This window comes from Carettochelys insculpta, chromosome 12, assembly GCF_033958435.1.
Source record: "Carettochelys insculpta isolate YL-2023 chromosome 12, ASM3395843v1, whole genome shotgun sequence".
NCBI lineage: Eukaryota > Metazoa > Chordata > Testudines > Carettochelyidae > Carettochelys > Carettochelys insculpta.
In genome coordinates this window covers 37,794,491-37,807,488 of record NC_134148.1, presented here as the reverse complement: position 1 = coordinate 37,807,488, position 12,998 = coordinate 37,794,491, and positions in this window count along the sequence as shown.

The following is a 12,998-nucleotide window of genomic DNA, read 5'->3' as shown; positions in this document are numbered from 1 at the left end:
TTGTGACAAATATACATTTTTCCTGTTGTAGTTAGAGAATCAAATCCACAGGGACTTACCTGGGTGGTTTTGATCACAGAATCCAGGCCCTCAGCTCCTTACAGCGTCACGTAAATTTACAATGCAGCATAAGTTATTTTTAATAACATAGAAAATCTGCCCCTCGGGAGATCTGGGTTTGTTCCAGATAAAAGCATTTGCTGTGCAATGGTCAGTGACAGTCTGCTAAGAAGTCACTGTATCAAATTAATTATGACAGGATTGTAAAACAAAATTCAGAAGACAGCCAGCGGAGCCACTGTGAGTATTATACATGTAGCAATAAAAAACAGACTTGCCAGCGGCACCTTCAGTGAGGTTACAAAATAATCCATTACAACAAGGGAGCAGGCCAGGCCAGTAAAACCGTGCACGTTAAAACTGTGTGATTCTTTTTTATGTATGTAATGCCATTGGACTGTTGTCTGGGTCACTTAGGCCAATGCAATGTATTTCTCCCAGCTGTTACATCTGACCTAAGGCCAGTGACATTCAACCAGTTGTCAAGTTCTTTTGTGCTGCCCCAAGCTTCCAGAAGAAGTTGCCAATGCAAAAGAGATATTATCACTGGATGCTTTGGGCTGGCTCCTACTGCGACGGACAGTGTGAGATTGTTACCCTAGCTTCTGATGGAAGCAAAATTGACCTGAGACCCTTCCTATCTTTATTGAGTAGCAATAGATTTGCACCATCATGATCCTGCCCAGATGTAACCACCCCAAAACTTCTGGTCTTCCCTGATTCTGCAGCTTATTGCTGAGGAGAGGCCAGCACACCCACCAGCTTGTAATCCATATCTGCACATGACTTTGCCCAACTTGTGGAAAAATCCAAATCTGGGAATAGTGCAGAATGATTTCAAATTAATCACTAGCCCTCAGATTTGCCCGATGGGATTCGTTTAATATTAAGCAAGTGTTTAGGGGCAGCCCTAACAGAGAAATTATAAGGTCATGAGCTTTCATGAGTAAGACTCACTTCCATAAGTGGGTCTTACCCATGAAAATTCATAGCCTAATAAATGTGTTAGTCTCTCAGGTGCAACAGGATTGTTTGTGAAACTACAGCCTAAGACAGCTATCCCTCTAAGCCTAATTAGTGATGCTTTCCAGAATCAAGGTCTAATTCCTTAAGAATTATTGTCAATCAACCAGCCCCATCCGCAAGTAATATAATGTAATTTTTCAGCTTCTACTGGATCTGATTCTCCTTTGATGCTCCTGTGACAGGGCCAGGCCGGAAGGCTGGCTTAGAAGGGGAGAGAGGCAACACGAAAGCAGAGAGGACCTGGCTAATGAGCGGAGCGCTACTGCAGAAGCCACAGCGAAGGGACTGCTATAAATCAATTAGGCACCAGCTGAGCTCACTGGAGGCTGCCATGGGACTGTTTAAAAATCCTCCCCTGCTGGGAGAAGAGCAAGTTGGTGGGAGGTGACAACAGAGAAGGTGAGAGTGAGGCAGAGAGCTGAGGAGAAGACCACCAGCATTGCCAGAGACAGCAGGGGAGGTGAAAAGTTCCCCCAGAGAGGCTGTGTCTACACTTGCATTCCTCTTTTGAAAAAAGCATGCAAGTGAGGGAAATTGAAAATGCAAATGAGATGCAGGTTTACATCTCTGGTGCCTCATTTGCATGTTCTTTCAAAAGAAGAAAAACAGTGTAGATGCAGCTCTTTTGAAAGTCAACCCCGTCTTCAAAAGAAACCTTCTTCTCATTTAAAAAAATGGGAAGAAGGGTTCTTTCGAAGATTGGGTTGACTCTCAGAAGAGCCATGTCTACACTGCTTTTCTTCTTTCAAAAGAGGCTCTTTTGAATGATTATGTAAATGAGGCACCAGCTATGTAAATCTGCATCTCATTTGCATTTGATTTCCCTCATTTGCAAGCCTCTTTCGAAAGAGGAATGCAAATGTAGACACAGCTGCAGTGTTTGTGCTCCCTTCCCCACAGGTGACCACCAGGGTCAGCTAGAGGCTGGAGAGGATGGCTTACCCAACCCAGACAGACCAGCGGGGCCCGCTGCCCCAGCTCCCTTCAGTCAAGGGAGGTAAGGTCAAACTACAGCTAAGACATATGGGGCCCAGACTTCAGTACCCAGATTACCTGTGAGCAGAACAAGGATCTGGGGCCCAGGAGTGAGGCATTCCTGTTATGTCACTCACTCCACTGCAGGTGAGCAGAGATTTCCATCTGTTTCACATGTCCATCATCTGCACATGAAATTCACTGGGAATTGCTGAGTTCGTCCTGGTTTTCCATCAGCCCCCACCAATTCACGTTTACAGTGAAGAACCCCAGCAACAAGGCTACTCTGACATTCTAGTTCGTAATGAAGCCCAAAGTCCAGGTGAATTTTGTGCTGATTGGGTGTCTGCCTTAAATAGTTCGCTCAGCTCAGCAGAACTTGCTGTGAGCAAATAAACTGGTGTTTGCTTCTGCTGTTGGCAAGCCCTCATACATGCCCACAATGCAAGTGCCTGGCTGCCCTCTTCATTTCACATTGCTGCCCAACGGTACCACAAGGAAGAGCAAACACGGTTTCTTGCTGTTCATTGAATTCGGTACTAATTTTCCTTGGGATGAGGAGACTGCTGATGTTTCTTGGACATCTTTTTTCCCTGGGTGTTTTAGGGAATGTAGTGAGGGAGAGAGAGAGTCTATAACATTTGGTAGCCAACATAAGAAAAGACTTCAGTGTGTTCCCAGTTATTTACATACCAGTCTTCCTGTTTGCAGTTTGGCCAGTACTCATGATGTTGTCTTGAGTGTCATGATAATAACTATTTTCCTTAAAGCACCCACTCTGGGAGTCAAGTGGATATATGATTTCAGCCTTCAGTCTTAAAGAAAAAGTAAGTCTCTAGCCTCGTGACAATGGAGAAATCTTCAAAATGTGCACCTAAAGGCTAAAAGAATCAGAGAGCAAATAAAAAGAACACCAAATCTAGTATTTTTACGTAGTCTCATGATTTTAAAGCCAATCTCATGACATTTTTTAAAGCGCCTGACCTACAATTTTTGAATATTTGGAATTGGCAATACAGGTTCTGTATAATCAACGTGAGAGGTGGGTGTTGTTAAAGTCATTAGCTACTTTCACAAGAGCAGTCAACTTTCCCGAGGGATTTGTTATTTGTGTGCAGTAAGGCAACTGCAGGGTTCTTGAGGTTTCAATTGTTCTGCTAACACGTTGTAGGATCTGCTCTGTGGCTGTGTTCTTTCACAGTTGGAATCCCAGCATGTGGACTCGTTGGATGCCTTGTTAGAGCTAAGCCTAAATCTACGGGATAAATTTAAAACAAAATTTTTTTTCCCCGCATTCTGATTTCATCTGGTTGGAAAATAGGATTTCTTTTCCTCTGCAAAAACCCTTGGAGTTTAATCTTTTTGTTTGCCTCTAAATTTTCTTTGAATTTTGCAGGGAGAGGTTGCTTGCAGGGACCCCCTCAAATCAAAAATGTTTGTTTCTAGCAACCAAAAATTGGAGAAAAAAATTAGCCCCAACCAAGCTTTTTCCCAGGTTTCAACTCAAATGCTTCAGTATTCAGGTTTCCAGATTTTGACGAAAAGCCAAAAAACATGAGCAAAACCCAATATTTCCCACAAAACTTTCCATTTAGTTGAAAAACTGATTTTTCTGGCCAAAAATAGAACACTTTGACGGAAAATGTTTGAGGGGACTCGCTCTACGTACCAGCCTCTGCCAGCATCAACGCATCCTGGCTTCCAAGGGGAAGACCAGCTGAAGGGTAGGAGCACAAAGCCTATGGAGAGTAAGAGGCCTCTCTGCTTGCACTGATCCACACCTAGGTGGCTGATTTTGCAGGCAGTTTCAGTAGCACAAACAGTGGATTCCCATCCTTCTGCAGAATTTAATTTTGGTGGGAAACCAAAACAGGGGAAGAGAGGAAGAGGAACAGAAGGCAGCTCTGTGACGCAGAACACCTGCAGCCACTCCAGGGCAAAAACCTGAGCTGGCAAATGCAACCCTCCATAGATGCATGAATGCTCTTGCAGGGCTGTATTGTCTGGCTACAACTTGTACCTTCAGTAGGTCACTGCTCAAAGCACCCATGGGTGCTCTGCTCTTCAGTGAAGCTGCATGGTTAAATCAGCAGCAGTGACTGGTCTGTGGGGTTACTATCATGGTGGGAGATGGGTGACTGGGAGCAGGAGGCCGGCACAATGGGCTTCTCCGTTAGGCTTCTCCCTGCCCTTGGTGAAGGCTGGGTAGAGTGGATGGCTGAGTGTGTTCGATTTTTGTCAGAGGATGGAAATGGAAGCAGGGAAGCAGCCAAACCCCATGGATTTCAGTGGGCACCTGTAATTTTTTTCCATCCGGAGGGCGGGGTGCGGAATAAATAGTATTATGTGCACTGAGGCATATGAGGATGTCCACCACCAGCAGAAGCACATGCTTCCAGCTGTGTGCACTCTGCTAATCAGCTGGTCGGTGCCTGCATCTCTCCTGGGAGGCCCTCAAGCACTCAGCCTCCAGGGAACTCTGATCTGGGCCCACAATCCAGCCACGTGAGGGGCTAGAGGGGGTTGGTGTCAGGGGCCCCAACAGCCACTGCAGGCCTGGGGGCAAGGTGGAAGGGAGGCCCAGCTCCCCAGCCCCAGAAGGGGCAGGGCCCACGGCAGAAGGGGTGGGGTTTGGGGCAGTCAGCCCTGCCCCCACGCTCACTTAGAACTGCACATGGAGCAGTGGCACGGTGCTCTGCAGTGTTTTAAAGGGGCCCACTTGGGAAGTGGTGGTGGCTAGAGCTCTGGGCCCCTTTGAAATGCTAGGCTGGGGGGCAACTGCCCCTGCCCCCCCCCCAGCAGGCCTGGTTGGCGTGTGGAATGTAAATTGGGCACTTACCTGCAGCATGGGGCTAACACAGCTTTGTCTCCCTAAAACACTAACATTTGCAGAGTGCTTTGAGAGCTTAGCAGAGGGGCCTTTTAGATGTGCTGGTCTTTGGGGAACGCAGAGGGTTAAGTTAGAAGCAGGGAACAGAGTGGCTAGAGGAAAGCCATGAATATTACCTCCCATCCTTTGGCAGATAATCTTACGTTATCCTTGTTCCTTCTTGAGATTTTTTTTTCCACTTTTCGTTGCAGGGTATTTGTTATACGGTAGCAACCGAGGAGAGAACGAGAGAGACTGTAACTTGGCACAACTCTGCCTCCTGTGCGGCAGCCATGCACTTTTGTGCCATGGCAGCCGAAGAATTTCCTCTGACTCTAGAACCGCTATGCAAACCGTCAGCTTTACAGACATCAGTCTGTCCAATGGGCGTGCTGCATGGCCTCAGCAAAAATGCACGCGGTGGTCATCAGCAAAACAGAAGTGAATGGTAAATTTCTAGAACAAGGCAATGCACATCACTGTACCCGAGACATTGGCAAGTGATATAAACCCTCAGCTAATCAGCTCTGGCGTGCGTTCCCTGGACCCAAGCACTGCCTGGGATTTCCCAAGTTCTGAAGCACAAGGTTTGATTTTCCACTGAGAAAAGGTTACTAAGGAAGGAGGGGAAAGAGACCAAACCAGCCCTGGAGGCAGTTGTCTCTGCTAGCTCTGAAACGGCTCTCAGCACACCTCTGCCTAGGACACCAGATTGAGCCTTCCAAAGCACATTTCGTCTCTCTGAAGTTGCAGCCCTTTGTAGGCAATAGGACTGGAGCAGCTGGCTTAGCCAGCATTCGCTGCAAGGTATTTAACCCTTCGATTCTTTAAAAAAACTGTCCTGTCTTTGGAACCTGTCACTAAAAGTTTCACTTTTACTCCACTTGCCATCATTGAATCCAGTTTGAGTGTGAAAGCGGAGCCATAATGGAACCCTGGAAGAGCCGTAAAATTGGGATTTGAAATCATCCAACTTTGGAACGCCTGTAGCATCTTCCTCTGGTACATGCTGTGCACTGGCCACGCTAGAATTCAGTGCAGGTCGGTTAGTTAATAGCCAGTGTTCCTTGTAACCCGAGCACTTGGGCGACCACCTAAGAGAGAGTCAAATGCTGCCCAGCAGATTAGCAGCATGCCCCCAGCTGGCAGCATGTGTTTCTACTGGTGGTGCAAATCGGTGCACGCTTTGGTGCACATAACAAAATTTATTCTGCATACGGTTGGAAAAAAATGAGTGGAACGTTGGGAATAGCTATTATTGGCCCAACCTTTGTGGGTAAAAGAGAGATGTTCTTGAACTCAGCAGAACTCTTCATCAAGACCTATGGCACTCGAAAGCTTGTCTCTCTCACCAGTCTTCTTATGTCCTGGGAGCAACAGAGCTACAATATTCCCATTCCTGCCCTATAGTCATGAGACCATACTCCTCTGTCACACACCTCAAGTATTTGCAGGAGATGGGTCTGGAAATAGTACCCTGTTTTTATCACTAGTGACTCTCAAGGCAGCCTGACAAATTCACTTGAAACTTTTCCTAGTCAGGGTGATTAAACCTTCGCGACACTGACCTGGAGGTGTGGTGAAGAGCCATCACTGGACATCTGAATACAATGGTTGGCTAATGCATACCTGGAACTTTTAGCACATGGTAGCACAGTCCAACACGACAACCCAGGGCTCAGGAGATGACAGCCCCATAGACCAATTTGCTGTGTACTAACTGTCCGTATGAACAACTCCTTACACCATAAGGTGGTCGAGAGCAGGGACCAGCTTGTTCTCATCTGTGTGAACGGTGCCTAATACAACAGGGCCGTAACTGAAGCTCCTCAGCTTTCTAATGAGATGCACAGACTAATCGCTGCGCCATTTTGCGATGTGGAATGGTGCTATCCGATAACGAGGGGTGGCGACGACACCAGCACAGGCTACGTTCGTTAAACAGATGAACCTTGGCGGGGGTTCAGAGTCGTAGCTTCTCCCTGAGGTGATGGCTGCTTCACTGAGGTGTGACCAGAGGGGAGGCGAGGCACTGCGCCTTGCTGCGCTGCTCCGGTCAGAGCCGGCTGCGGTGCTCGGCCGCACGGGAAGGTGCATGAGGAGGAGCAGTGTGCAGGGACCCATCTACCAGCCAGGTAAGATAACCCAGCCCCCCAACAACCCCTACACACACTCAGCTCCCTATTTGGAACCCCCCCACATCCTCCAGCCCATGCCCTAAGCCCCCACAACTCCCACATCCCAACCTGCTGCCCTGAGCCTCCCCAGAGCCCCCAGCTCCCTGTCCAGAGGCCCCACTCATACCCTTGGCCCCCTGCCCAGAGCCTCCACACCAGCAGTGGTCTGCAGGTCACATTTGGCTCACTGGGGCTCTACTTGCGCCTGCGGGATCCCGAATTCCCCCCTCCCCAGCGCTCCTCTGGCACACCAGGGCACTGGAAGCCTGCACTCCCTCAGCTGCCTCCCTCCTCCCCAGCACTTTCAGAGCAGCGCGCATCACCTGACCGGGCGATTCGCGGCGTTCCGCCTCTGGGAGGGGGGCGGAGCGGGAACCGAGCAATTCACGAGCTGCACAAGTGCTGAGAGGGAGGGGGCAGAGCAGGTAAGTGTGGAGCCCTGGTGTGCAACAGGCGTGGGGAGGTGGGCAGATGGGGGCTGGTGGTGGAACACCAGTGGGCCATGGGTTGCTGTGGCCCACTGAGGTGAAAGAGGGCCGCTCATACAGCCCACTCACAATTCCTGCTCACCCATCCCTGCTCCACACACACATCCCCGGCCCCCCATAATACACTCCTGTAAATTTCTTACAGGTACTGTCCCATTGCAATGCCCACAAACCTTCTGCCCTGGAACCCCTCCCTCACCAAGGGTTCCTAAATTATCAAAAGTGCTATTGGTAAAAAACAAAAGTGAAATATGATACATCCTTCACTTGGTCTTCGCCTAACACCTACCTTTCCTCAACGCCCGTGTTCGAGCTGATAGGGAGGTCATCCATTTTAGCCTTGTGAAGTATCTACTCATATAAAATCATTTCACTCCTAGGGCCAGCAACCCAAATTAAACCCTAATGTATTTCACGCTGTCAGCCAAGGCATCGAAACCACTAGTGGGGGCGTTGTTCAACCAGTCCAGGGCCAATCCAGTATGAAAACAAAACTTCATTTCCTCCGTAAGTAAAAGGCTATCACCCTTCGCAGGGAGAGGCTGTCCCTCAGCAGGGGGAGACAGCCATGCCTGGGGCAGGCTACCCTGACCAGAGAAGCAGAAATCTTTCAGGGCCTCTCACCCAGCCCCAGCATTCCTAGAGCTGGTTACTTGCTCTCACCATTAGGAGGTAGCAGTAGGATTTACCATCAGGTGGCTTTCCTCAGTAATGGGTCCCTGCCATCTTGATGTCCAGCCCCACCAGGCACGTGAAAGAGGGCTCAGATCTTGACAGAGATTGCCCCATACGTTAGGGTTCACACCCTTCTGCGCCTCACTGCTTACCCAATTCACCATCAGCCCTGGGGCACTAAAACCATCCAGGCTTGACAGCTGAGCAGGGTCCAGAGATGCATAAATGGCCTTCAGAGAGTCTCTCACCCCTGGCTGTGAAATCACTCACAAAAGCCTCACAGGGTGGCTACTCTGTCGTTGTCCTTCAGTCTTGACCTGTTGGACTTTCTTACCCACGCACATTACATGACCAAACCCCCTTAGCCTGCATTCCCTCATTTTTTCCATGTATGGGTATTACGGTCAGCAGGTCGCAAACACACACAGACGCCTCCTGTCATTTTACCCGCCCCCTCCATCTCAACATTTGCATGTGTGCTGCCCAACACTCAGCACCATGCTGCCTTGCAGGTTTTATTCCCAGTCACTTAGTACGGTGTTCTTACGCATATTATAGCTGAGGAACCTGTACCTTAGTTTCCCTACCTATAAAACAGGGATCATGATGCCCACTGCCTAGCGAGTGATTTGGGAGCTCTAGCAGAAAACTGCTGTGGAAGAACTGGGGATTTAATGAGTTACATGAGTTCTAGTCCTTCTGGGAAACAGACGTGTTCTCTTTCAGGGGGAACACAAAATGCGACTTCCCTTTATGTAGGAAAATGTCCTTATGAAACAGAAAATCATTATGAAGCAATAATTTTCTCTTCCCCTTGCGCCTCCTTTTTTGGTGAATGGGAGGTATTTTTCCATTTATTTATGGGTTTGGTCTCTACTGCCCCTTTCTGGGAACATTTTAAAATGCACCAAATGTGCGCAGAAAGAAACTATTTTTCCTCTTTCAGACTGTATCGCTGCTCCTACTCCTGCTTTGTGTGTTGGGCGCAGTGCTCCGGAGGCTCCTGTCTACCGCAGTCTTGACACCATCATCTGAAAAGCCCGTCAACCGGCAATTCTTGCAATGCAACCATCCAGGATCAGATTCCACCACTCGTCCTTGCAAGCAGTGCCATGAAACCCACCAGCTGGTTCACATGAATGAGAGATGCAGGGATGGGCCGTGTACACCGAGCAGCCGTGATAGTGTCCCTTTGCTGAGCTTCCCATGACCTTTTCCAGAGAGAGAAGCCAGTGGCTGCAGCTGGCTGGTGAGTACAAGATTCCGTTCGTTGTTTTCATTCTCCCTAAATGCACAGAGTTTGTAAAATGTAAATCTGTAAAATGGGGATAATGATCCTTACACCTTTTGTAAAAAGCTTCAAGTGCTATGCATGACAAGCACTATAGAAAAGCTAGTTATTAATTATTATTATTATTATTACTTTATTATAATGCCTTTAAGGTGAAAGCAAAGATAGCAAATACTTTCTTATCTGGAGGACTAGGAGGCAGCTTTTAAATGGAACCCCAGTAGCAACCCCCTTTCAGACCCAGAATTTCAGAGGTAGAACAGTGGCTTTCTCTACTTCAGAAACAAAGAAGAAAGGCCTCAATCCTTAACTATTTACCTATAAGGGTCTGGAGCAAAGCCTATATTCTCTCCCAATTGCACTTCAGGGATACTGTTTCTTTGCAGTGTTTTCCCTTCTATCTCCATATCGTTCTGAAATTGCTCCACCCAAGCATCTTTCAAAACACCTTCCTCAATTTGTTGATGTGCGCCGATCAACTTTTTTCCCTCCTTCTTCATGTGGTGCAGTTCAGTGACTGGCACAATGCCTGTAATCTAAACTATCACCCTTTGCAAATAACACTGTTCCTCTGTTTTCTCTGCTAATGTGATTGCTCTTGGCTCACATGCTGCCTGTACTTTTTTTCAGGGCACGCACAATAAACTAAAATAAATTGGGATAAATGGGGAGAATTAGCTCTCATTCTTTCTTAACAGTATCCTATCCTATGATAGTTTTCCCACTAGCAAAGTCAACCCAGCTATTTTTTCTCATGCCGACTGTTTGCTGCTGCTCTGATTCATTGCTTTTGCATTATATATAGCAATGGAGAGATTGTGTTTTGGTTTTGGCAAGATCTCAGTGTTTGCATTTTTTTGGTTTGCCTGGTTCTGTGTGGGTCTCATTTCATTTAGGCTGGGGGTAGGACTATGGAGTGACTGATACTCAACAAGTTTCCCCTGCTCTCTAATGTGTTCCATCTCTGAGCCGAATAAATTTTATTACACATCAAGACCTATCAAAACAAAAAGCAGTCAAGTAGCACTTTAAAGACTAACAAAATAATTTATTAGGTGAGCTTTTGTGAGACAGACCCACTTCTTCAGACCACAGCCAGACCAGAACAGACTCAATATTTAAGGCACAGAGAACCAAAAACAGTAAGCAAGGAGGACAAATCAGAAAAAAATGATCAAGGTGAGTAAATCAGAGAGTAGAGGGGTAGGGGGTAGGGGGGGATTTGGTGCAAAAATGTTCACTATTCCCACTATTCAAAGGGAGACAGCTGAGCTGTCCTTTATATTCAAATTCGGCACATTAACACGTGGTCTGAACCAGGATGGGAATTTTCCAAGTCACTATAGGGGCTTGTTTGTATACTTGGCTTAATCTAATTCTTGACCTCCCTATGGTCTGAAGAAGTGGGTCTGTCCCACGAAAGCTCACCTAATAAATTATTTTGTTAGTCTTTAAAGTGCCGCTTGACTGCTTTTTTGATGGTATAGAGACTAGCACGGCTCCCTCTCTGTTACTACACATCAAGACCTATGTAGATGTGAACCAACAATAGAAACACACTCGGCCAACTGTGGAAGGTTGTCGTTGCTTTGCTAATGAGCTGGGCAGCATTTGAATCTGTCCTGGGTGGCTTCCCAAGTGCTCAGCTTATGAGGAACACTGCTGCTCATTCAGATCATCATCAGTTCTTTTTCCTTTTAGACAATCCTTTCGTTGCTGCTCAGATGGCAAAATGTCTACCCTACCATTGACACAGAGCAGTCTGCAGTCTCTCAACTCCAACACAATGAAGCCTATATGGGCTGATACTCCTTTTGCACAGGTGTGGGTCCATCGGGATCACACCAGTTTAAAAGCAGAGTAACATACTGATGACTCAAGCACATCGTTTTCAAATTTCTCAACTCAGCAGTCCCAGGAGGCTCAAAAGAAAAAAGGCTCCAAAGGGGAATATAAGTAAATTCAATTCAATTCTCTTCCTACAGAAAAACATATCTATAGCAAAGATATTTTGTGACTCCAGGTAATTCACTGACTATTTTGTTGCTCTTCTCTGGAGTACTTCCACTGCAATCTCATCTCACTATATTTTTTACCATTTAAATACTTTGTCTATTTCAAAGGAGAATCCTATAAAAGCTTTTTTAAAATCTGTCTTTTGTATCTAGGCCTTGTTCCTTCAAAGATACATACCTGTGCTTAACATGCACTGTGAAGGGTTCCACTGGCCCTATTCACTGCCCATAAAGTCCAGTGGGCGCATAAACCTTTGCAGGACGGGGAGCCTTACATTTGGCACCCTTAATGTAACCAGTTTCCAGTCCACTTCTTTACCTTTCACAGTTGTTCCACAGCTGGGCAAAGGAAACATTCACACTTTGCAGCTTTTTGGCACCTCCTAAGCTTGACCAATTAAATATGTCCACACGGCAAAGTTATTTTGAAAAAACTCTCCTAGACTCTAGACAATTCAACCGCTATTTTGCAGGTGGCTTATTTTGAAATTGGCAAACCTCATTGCACGAGGAATAGCACCTAGTTCAAAATAGGGGCTGTGCGGACAGGGAACAGAACGTTTTTCAAAATAAGCCATAGTGCATCCAACGGCTCTATTTTGAAATAGACTGTGGGTAGATGCTCAATTTCAAAATAATGTGTTTTGGGAAGAAGGGTGCTTTCGAAATTGGAGTTTCTTTTTGAAGGAACCCTGTCTACATGGCTAGTTTTCAATTTGAAAGCAGCACTTTTGATGTTCTGGGTTGCTGTTATTATGCAAATGAGGTGCTCAATATTCATATCAATGCCTCATTAGCATCTCCGATCTGCAGCATTTACATACCCCTTCTGAAAGGGATGGGTAATGTAGATGCAGCCTTTGGCCGTTTCTACACAGGCCACTTCCTTCGGAAGTGGCATGCTAATACACATGCGACAGACGCTAATGGGGCACGGATGCAAATTCCACACTCCTCATTAGCATAACGTCACATGATTTGGAGTCCGGAAGACCATTCTTCCAGACTCCAAAATGCTGTGTAGAAGCACAGCCCCGAGGAGGCCTCCAGAAGGAAGTCCTTCTTCTGGAGGCCCCTTCTTCCCGAAAATTTTTGGGAAGAAGCCACCTCCGGAAGGAGGACTTCCTTCCAGAAGCCCCCCTGGGGCTGTGCTTCTACACGGCATTTTGGAGTCTGTAAGGACAGTCTTCTGGACTCCAAATCACGTGATGTTATGCTAATGAGGTGCGGCGAATTTGTATCCATGCCTCATTAGCATCTTTCACTCCATGTATGTAGAAACAGCCTTTGTGTGTAGCAGCACTATTTCAAAATAAACTTTTCCAGAATAGCTTACTTCAAAATAAGGCTATTATGTAGGCCTACCCTTTGGGTCAGAATTCCCAAGGCAGAGCAGAGGGCAGTAAAGTTTTCCTTTCTATG